Below are 10740 nucleotides of genomic sequence, written 5' to 3' on the forward strand. Positions count from 1 at the left end.
CGCATAAGCGGCGGTTCAAGACCTACTTATTCAGGAAACACTTCAACTAGCATTTCTTTGCTTATCTTTTGCATTTAAAAAACAAAACAAAACAAGACAACCTTTGACACTCTTTCATTGTAACTTTGAACAAATGTTTTAAACTCATGGTATCTTAAGTATGTAACCTAGTGAGCCATGTATATGTATTGTATATGTACAATCTATAATGTATTCAACATTATAGATTTAAGCACTTATGTGCATCGCTCTGGATAAGGGCATCTGCCAAATGCTGTAAATGTAAATGTAAACGTATGTGTGTATGCACATGTATATACAGTACATTTACATCAATCATTAACAATTAACCCCTTGCAAATTAAGTGATTTTCTCATTAACTTAATACCTGTCAAGGGGTGGGATAATGAATAATGCTGAACGTCTACAAAGCAGTTAGCCTTGAGACAACCTATGCCTAAAAATATAACACACCAGGAAATGATAAATAGTATGAACTCTTTTTTGTACCTATCATTGTTTCATTAAAACATACACCATTGTTAAAGCACAAGGAGCACTAATGTTAAATTTTAATTAGGGTCTATTAGGGTATGAGGTGTCCAGTCATAAGGAATTAATGCACACATAACTGCCGATAACAATTGCAGAGGTATCAGAGCATGCAAGCCTTTGTTGGATATTACAAAGCTTACAAGCCAATTTTAATTTTTCTTCTAAGCTACTAATAGAAACTCAAAATGGCCATTTTCAGTTTAAATTCCCAGACCTTCAGAGTTCAGACTGGCTCTTGAAACATTTAATATTAAATATAAAGAAATATTGATTATAGAAATGTATGAAGTGCTTACATTATTAAAATGTCTAATGATCTAGTAAAACTACTAAAAAGAAATGAATTATAGCTTTTGGGCCAAAGCCCAAAAATTATATATTATATCCTAAAGCAATTACGATTGTATTTCAGCCAAATGTATGAAAGATACCAAATAAAAATATTAAATGCAATTAATGGGCAAAGAGACAACATTTGATTTATTTGAAATGCTAAATGTTCAGTCAAGGGTTTCATGAAAGATGATATAAAAACACTAGTTACTTTAAAGAGAATAACTTTATTAGGAATTATTTGTAATACTCTTTTTGCATCTTCCCTCAGTGCTATATCTTTTAACTGTTTTTAAATTCTACTTTGCCCAAAGGTACAAGTAGCCTAATTACATTGGCCAGTTAGATGGAACAAATCCATTTATATTCCTTATTTAGTCTCTATCTTAGTCAAGAGAACACTAATCAATTTAAGCTGCCTCTTGACCACCAAACCAAACACTATATTGCTCTGAATATTTACTGTTTGAGGTCTTATTTTTCCTTTTCCTGGTCAAATTTAACATCCTGATATGGTAAACGTCTCACAGTCCTATGTAGTAATAATAGCCATTATTTTTACACTTACAAATTATAGAATACTAAAATGCATAAATTATGCTCTGGAAATGTAAACCTCCACAATCCTTGTGTTTCTATGGAGAATGTTCCATAGCAACACAAGCCTCTGTGGTTTAAGTCTTCACAAGAATGGCTTTATTATTATTTCTGTGCTCTCTCTTAGAGGTGCCTGAAGTGGAGTTTATTTGTTGTGTTCTCATGTCATATATGTGGCACCAGACCATAGAAAATATGTTGTGCTGCTCGCCATGACTCATTCAATGTGGATATGAAATAAAAGCAGAACTACAGACTGTTTCTCACGTACAGCTCTCTGCAACACAGTCACTTTCTTTTTTTTTATGCACAAACTAATCCTTTGTGCAAGTTTTGTTTCCCAGTTCCACTGCATCCTGCAACCATTTTAATGACAAATGTTAGCAATGGAGATATAATTCATATAACTAATTTCCAGAACTGAACTGTCTTAATAACAGTTATAATGTTTTATAGTCATTTTCTTGATCACTTATTAAACTACATAACAAAATAACAACAGTTGATTATGGCAAACTCAAATTTTTTCATACTGTCATAGGTGGTCACAGCCATTTCAGTGCGATCTGAAGGACCCTGTTGTGTTGTGAATATATATCTGAAAGGTTTTGTAGTTCATTTTGTAAATTCATTCATTTTATTTGTATAGCCCAAGGAAAAACTACCTGAGATGATATGATGAAGAAACCTTGAGAGGAGCAAGGCTCATTTAGGTGACCTCCTCATTTAGGTGACACTGGACTGAATAAATAATGGGAATGTAAATAATTCCCTGTCTAGAACGATTTATAGTCAAGTGGAATCGGGAAGCAAAGAGCTCCTGAGGAACTAATAGGTCAGTGTAATTTCTGAGTTCATTATAGATTTAACACTAATTCCTTCAGTATTCACATGTTTACTGAAGACCCAAGCACAAAGCTGACCAATGCATTGACAGTTCAAAGACGGTGTTAGATCACTGGGCCTTTTTTTAAGTGTTTTAATCTTAATGGCCTCTAGGACAAACATAGGGAATATGTGATAATATGCCACTGAAAGTTGTGCAGGTAGCTTTGAGACATCTTTTCAGTTTGTTTAGTTTTGTAACACATCAGAAAATTATAATTAATTTACAGTACAACTACAGTTCTGTCATGACGCGGGGTAAGGAAGCCGACCCTAACGCAGAATAGCCAAATCAACAAGGGTTTAATAACAAAAGAACATGAAACAACACACGGACTAGAGACCGGACAAAGACAACAGTAGATTCCGTGCTGCACAAGGCAACGTGGCACAGTTAAATACACAGGGTAATCACAACAGGAAACAGGTATGTAGACAGGGAGGAGCAGACGAAAGCGGGGCAGACACGTGACGAAAAACGTAAACAGATGCACGTGGACAAAGTCCGGGCTGAGTCATGACAAGTACAGCAGATGCCAAAACACTGACAATCCATTTTGTTCACACCTCAGCCAGTTAGCTCCACGGTGTTATTCTCTAAAAAAAAAAAGACTTACTATCAGCCTCTAATAAGCTTCATCCTGTTAAAAAAAAAAGATCTCATCCAAAATCATCTTAGTATGTCTTGACTGGCACTTCACAGGCAGCGTATGTCACTTAGATTTTTAGACCTCCTGATTAATTAAAATGCTCTGACACATCTTGTCTGTCTTGACTAATTCTGGAGCTTGGAGTTAGTGCAATACAATGGGGAATTGCATAATATCAGCAGGTTAAAACAAGAGCTGAGATATCACAGAACATGTTAGAACATTCCTGATTTACCATAATTTCAGATTTCTTGGATAAGCTACAGATCAACTGCATGACTGACCAGAACAGACTGAATTTACAGAGTGAATACTGAATATACATAAATGATGAATAAGGAAAGGTGACATACTGTAAGACTGATTCGTACTTATGTTATGTGTTCTTGGTATTATTGTATTTTATTTTTCTATATATGTGTATATGGATGGCTGGGCAATAAATGTTTCATATGTCATAATGTCATATGATGGTTTACTATATTTTCTCTGCTGGGTCTTTGGGTGTGGGAGCCCCTATGTGATTTTTCACAGTGAGTCACCGAAAATCCTAGCTAGCTTTAGATTTAAAACATGGAGTAGGTTGGTCTCAGTTAGATGGCACCTGACATACTATTTACGAAGCAAACGCCTCCACAACTCCCCCTCCTTGTGGTCTTCCATGTATTCACACTGTAATCACACTCATCACAATGTCTCTGTACACCTGAAACCTAGGCAACTGAAGGCTTAGACAGGTTATTTTTTTCTGTCACCTTCTTACCTCACCCTCTATCATGTTGTCTCATTTATTCTGTCTCATTTGTCTGGTATTCCAGACATTCATTGCTCAAATGACAATCTGTGGTCAGCCCACTCCCATTACCTAATTCAGGGAAAATGTCAAGATGGGGTGCAGAGCTGTGACTGTGCACTGCTATAGTTTCTCTTTTAGACCTCAAGCATGGAATTGTGAACCTGAAATTGATTGTTTTACTAAGAGGTTTATCATCGGGACATTCTGTGTGGAGTTTTGCATGTTCTCTCAGCATCAGTTTGTGTTTTCCAAGTTAGATGGAATGGTGACTGACAAGTTCCCCAAGTGATGCTGATGACACAGGTTGAACTCTCATTGAACATGAGTTAATGAAATAATAATAATAATAATAATAATAATAATAATAATAATAATAATAATAATAATAATAATAATAATAATAATAAGTGGTTTATAAATGATAAATAGATTATATAGCTATATCAGGAAAATATAAAATACATCAAATCGGTTAAAAAATTAAAATACACCGAACAGATTCTGAGAACAGCATCTGCTTATATTTTTTCAATATCTAAAAGACAGATCTTTAGAATTTAAAAAATGTAGACATTCATTGTTTTGGAATTATATATTTATGCTATATCTGTAGCTCTGTAATACTGTTTTCTGGCTGTTATTCACTGATAATGATTGTTATTGTTTTTAGTGCATATTTTACAAATTGTGTCATTGCATCATTAAGAGGTTTTTTGAACCTGTACACTTTACATTGTACTACAATGTTTAAGTCAAGGATGAGGGGTTGAGCCTCATGGCTATTTCTTAGTGTGAATATTATCTTGTGAATTTTCTTAGGTCACTAATGTGAATAATGTTTAATAAATAAATAAAGCAAGCTGGATAATTGTTTTTCTTTTGGTAAACGTGGTATATATGCATGTCACAGGCACCTATATTTGATCTGATCATTGGATCCTGGCATATATAACCTACATAGTATGTATGTATGTACTGCACTGTATGTATGTACTGCACTGTATGTACACTATACATAGCTGAAGGACAACCACCAGAACACACAATACACCAAGTACATTTAAGTATATTCAAATAACTGAATTGTTTAATAATAATAAATAGAATAAAATAATAAAACTACTATAATAATAATAAAATATCTACAACTATCTGCAAAACAAGCTTCACAGTGTCCTGGGGAAAAAGTGAAAAGGGCTAAAAAAAAAAGAGAGAGAAAGTAACTCTAAGATATGAACTATTTGAGCACCAATTAAAGGTAAGTTGGCATCATTGATGCCTAGAAGTAGATGAAGCTCCCACATAGACAGCTGTTCTGAAAGGTTTTGCCAGCACTAATGAAAACAAACTGGCAGATCATCTTAGTCTAAATTTAACTGAGAAAATGCTATGTCTTTCAATCCAGCAACAAGAAAAAATGTGATCACCCAGATCCCGAGACATGCAGGTGGAAGGACCAGCTGGTATCCTGAAATAAGATAACAAGATAAAGGAAGTCAGGTTATTAAAAGCTGGAGATATAGTATTGAAATATTTATCCAGACCCTTTCCATTTAGAACAGAATTTTTGAAGAAGACATACTGGCTCTTCACAGTACCGAGGGTTAACAGGAATAAAATTCAAACAAATAGCTGCTAAATTTTCTATGTTCTACTCACTTATCTAATTTTAATCAAGCTTAGGTGAGCACAAGTGGAGGAGGAGTTTGTTCTGTCTGAACTCAATCCTTCGCCAGCTCTGACTCCTAAAATTTGTTCTGGAAAACCCAACTTTAGAAAGAGGTATGCTAGACTTAAAAATGAAAAAGTAAATGATGTAATGAAAAAGCAGGATCATGCATAATGCTAAACTTAAAAATACAGATAGGTCAAGTAAGTTTATAGAATAATACTCACATGGATATTTATATAGTGCATTTTTTTTTGTTTGTTTGTTTTTTGCATGGAATAAAGAAGAAGCCATGAAATAAAGAAAACATAAGCAAGCTGCTGATGAAGGGCAAAAATAGAATTGACTGAATTATTTATTTAACCTATTTAAACTGTTACATACTTTGTGTAGCTGAACAGAGCCGGACCATTCGCTGCAATATTATGGTTATCATATTTGCAGCTTCACTATTCAGTATCTTGACAGTGAGAAAGACTAATGAGTTGCAGTATATTGTAAAACCTTTAAACTCTTACGGGCCGCCGTACCGTGCACGGCACGGAAGTAGAAGTGACCACTAGGGGATGACCCAGAAACAAGCTTCAATTCAACTTTAAAGCATCAAATCCTCCAAAAACACGAAAAAACCTATTTACCTAGTAAAGTTTATACTCTCAATAATTTTTTAAGCCCACACACAAAGCACAATGTGATTCACAGCCTTCATACAATTAGAAAAAAATTTCGGACAAAACTGACCTAGGTGGCGCTAGACCGTTTTTTCCCTTACCTTTAGACGCATCTCTTTCTTCACTGGGGTAATATATTCCAACACAATTAATCCACAAAAATCCACACAGGTCCAAGGAATTGAAATCTGTAAGCCTTTTAATCCAAAACGCTCTGGTCGCGCTATGCTTGTTTATGGCTTGTCAGACTGAGCCTGCAGCCTTTTATTTCAAAGTTATATGGTAAACAAGTACACAAAAACGCTGCACCCGACGACCAGGGCCGTAGAAAAATATTCATATAAAATCCATTTTTGGGTCTTTTGACTTGAAATTTTTTTTGGTGAAAGCCAAGACATGTGGCTCAGTTGTTGGTTTGTCCCTAACATGTTCCAGAAAAATAAGATTAATCAGTTTATCAGAAAAACAACCCAGGCGGACAGGAAAATCTGCATTCAAACCCCTGTAACTTTGTGCCAGTAAGGCCTAGAATCAATCTGAAATCTCTAGTTTCTGAAACTTGAGAATCTCTTCTTTCAAATGAGACCAGGCTCACTCCTGTGTGTCAAAGTGTGTGGGAGCTGTACCACTTTGTGTTGGACAATGGATATAGGCGGAGGTCCATACACAGCAATATATTATTATTGCCTGAACATTGATGCTGTAATGAGATTTCTCATTTCCATTTTCTCCTTCATTTACTGAAAGTCCATGGAATATGTTTTTCCAGAAGCCAGTGATTAATTCCATGTCAAGCTCAACAATAAAAGGGTTACTCAAAGGATATTTAAAAGTTATGTGTTATCTCTGTTAATGTTCCATGCAAGCTAAATTAATGTTTATCCAAATGACAATGATTTACCTGAAGTTAACCTGGTCCACAACTTAATTTCTATTATTTAAATTAACTTATTTCTTATTGAATTCTATGTTATTTTGGTGAATTTAAAAAAATTAAGCTGTTTTGAAACTAAAATTCAACCAAACACAGCAATCCCCCATCAACAACAAAAGCTAGAATGCCTTCTTAGATAGGAGACTGTTGCATTCAGTATAAGAAGCTGATCTGAATTGACAGCCAGTTACAGTTTCCTCCTTCACTTAATGCTGATAGTCACTGATGTCCTGTCCTGATGACTGTACATTTGTGGTCCGCATTACATCGCATTTTCTCCCCTTTAAGTTGCTAAATCTTCCGTTAAATTGGAAATTTCACACTATTTCAGCAAGTTACCATGCTAATGCTGCATTAGACTCAAAGCGATCTAGAAGAGTACAGTAGCTATAAAGCAAAAATTGTGATACATCTTAATACGCAATACTGTGACCATCGCAGGGCACACATACACTCATTCAATCACACACTATGGACCATTTTCCAGAGATGCCAATCAACCTACCATGCATGTCTTTGGACAGGGGAGGAAACCGGAGTACCCGGAGGAAACCCCCGAGGCACGGGGAGAACATGCAAACTCCACACACACAAAGCGGAGGCGGGAATCTACTACACTACAATATAACAGTCAATGTTTAAATGCAAATAGGTAACAGTAGTCTAAAATTGGCTTGATATAGCTAATATTTTTGTATACCGAATCATCATTATCATAGAGCATAACTGTATTTTTCTGTGTTAGATGTGATGGGTAAGGCATTTAATTACACAGCAAATGCAGAAATTCACCGTTATTTTTTAAATTATACTTGTGGCTTCATTTAAAAGTATTTACTACATAGTAAGCTTATGTGACACAGTAAGTGCTACAGAAAAGGGAACAGTTAAATATGAAAACTTGGTATGCAAAAAACAGGGTTGTAAACTACTGAAAGAGATTATGTAGATTTGGAGATACATGCTTCCATTGATGTTAATATCCCATGGGCCATCTACACACCTAATCTTAGATCTAGTTTAGAAATTGTTTTTGATATGCTGGCTGGCTGTGAAAGATAACTTATTCCTTAGATAGCAATCTATTGCTTCTTCAAATGTTAATGAGAAAAACATTACAAATGCTTTGCCTCTTTATGGGTGGAGTTTAGTAAGAAAGCCAGAGAGCTTGACTAATCAGTACAAGTGGCTCAGGCTAATGTACATTTGTTGTCTGTTGGATAAATGCATCCGGTATGAAAGTGAAGAAGAAAGCAGAAGTAAATGGAAATTCAGGCAACTGAGCAAAAACTTAAAAGTCTTTGTTTTTTGCATCACAATTAGAATTCAATATATACCTCAGGTAACATAGAACTAGCAAAAGTATTAATATAAATGATCAATTTATATGATAAATGAAGTATATTGTCTAGGTTGAAAAAAAAAGGTTTTATATGCAGTGGTTAGTTTAATATATTAATGAATGGGTTACTTGTCAGACTTCCAAAGGGGAAGGAGCATCTGTAACCTTTACAGCCCAACTCTTTGGTGATTCAAGAGCATCAGTTTCCACATTTATTATTGGGTGTACAAAGAATGGCAGGACTTCAGGCAGGATTGTTGTGTATGAAGCCGCCCGGAGACAGTCATGCCTTCTTTTGAACCAATGTTGTGTCAGTCAGCTGTATGGTCTGGTCTTTATCAACACTCAGGTCTGTGCTGAACGCAGAACTCTCAAGGTTTCATCGTCATATCATCTCAGGGAGTGTTTCCATACTTCTGTAAAGCTGCTTTGAGACCTTGGGAAATTGTTAAAAGTGCTATACAAATAAAGTGAATTGAATTTAATATATAATGTTTGTGTGTGTGTGTGTGTGTGTGTGTGTGTGTGTGTGTGTGTGTGTGTGTGTGTGTGTGTGTGTGTGTGTGTGTGTGTGTGTGTGTGTGCTTTTTAAAAATCCCATTCCATAGCCTTGGTCATTAATGGAGTTTGTCTTCCTTTGTTTCCCATCTTCAGATGAGGCTTTCCTGTCAATTTTGGAGTGGGTCTGGGGACTGTCTGTTTAGCCACAAGTGCATTAGTGAGGTCAGGCATTAATGTTGTCTTAGGATTGAGTCAGTGGTCTAGTTCATCCCAAAGGTTTTCAGTGGGGTTAAGCTCAGGACAGCTAGAGTTCTTCCACATCAGCTTTAGCAGACCATTTCTCAATGGATCTTGTTTTATGTTCCTTGTCATTGACATGCTAGAACAGGCTTCTTAGTTCAAATTAAGAGATATCTTAGTGCTAAAGCATACAAATACATTCCAAACAATTAGACACATATATGGATGTGATGGACAGATGTCCACATATTGGCCATATAGTCGCACACGGCTGATTTTACATCATGGAAATTTAGCGAAGCGTTTCTCTGAATGCTTTGATATGATTTGATCTTGTAAAATGTCAGGATAAGTTAAAGGCCTTACCCCATTGGCCATATAAACAGTCCTATGCATTTTCTGTCTCATCTGGTTGTTAATAATAATTATTTCCATAACTACAGACAAAACAACAGACCCTTCTACAATGCTGCAACTGCACCATAGTTTACATTGGTTTTACATTACATTACGTTACATCAACCAGTGAAGATTTTTCCATTTTGCTTAAACTCATGCATCTATCCCTCCTTGCCATTCTCTCTTTACCCTGATACATGTATTCTTAAATTACTGGATCTTAAATTACTGGATTTCAGTAATGAAACATCCAAACAATCTACGTCTATACTGTACGGACCCCATTTTAACCATGTTAAATATTCAGCTCCTTGAACACTTGGTGTCATCTTTCATGCCCATTTTCATAACTTTTCCTTTCCTCTCAGTTTTCCTTTATTAATTTACTATTCATTATAATATCTATGTGCTTCTCACTACAACAAGCAACATTCAGATAGTTTCTTTTCTCAATGATAGCTGATCAATTTTAATTACCTGACTCTCTGTGTTGCTGATAGTAATGGGGATTTAGTAGACATGGTGGCCTTAGGGAACCACTTTACTGTGCTTATTTTACTTCATGCACATTTCCCCCAGCCACCCTCCTGTAATTCACTGTGCCATGCCTGGCAGACCAAGACTAAAATTCTGTTCATTTTAGAATAATTCAGTAGGGGATGGCTGAGTTAGAATACATTTTATTGTACTATTTTTTCTGATTAGCCATGTGTGTATGTGAAGTCATGCATGAATTTGTGTATTTATACTCTTGTCCATTTATGGCACCAACACATCAGATCATTCTTGCAGAGGACACCCGGCTGCCACATGGGGGTTGTATGAAAGCATCAACATCTGTTGGAGATTGTATCACCCTGTTGGAGATTAGAATACTGAGTCATCAGAGGGTGCAAAAACATAGAATAAAAGTAATTTTTATTACAGTTCATGAAGGAAAACAACTGAGGATGATTTACATCAAAGCCAAAAAGTATTACTAGTAATGGATCTTCCTATAGCTATCCCAAAGGTCATTTCTAGTATTTCCTGCATCACTTCCTTCATTGTTATTCCATTACACTCTAATAAATGGGTTTATTGCATTGTGCTAATAGAGGACTCTTGAGTGCATGGTGTAATTGACACTACTTGCTTTCCCTGCTTGCCTCTTGAGATCTTTTAATA

The sequence above is a fragment of the Tachysurus fulvidraco genome, chromosome 20 (assembly GCF_022655615.1).
Source record: "Tachysurus fulvidraco isolate hzauxx_2018 chromosome 20, HZAU_PFXX_2.0, whole genome shotgun sequence".
NCBI lineage: Eukaryota > Metazoa > Chordata > Actinopteri > Siluriformes > Bagridae > Tachysurus > Tachysurus fulvidraco.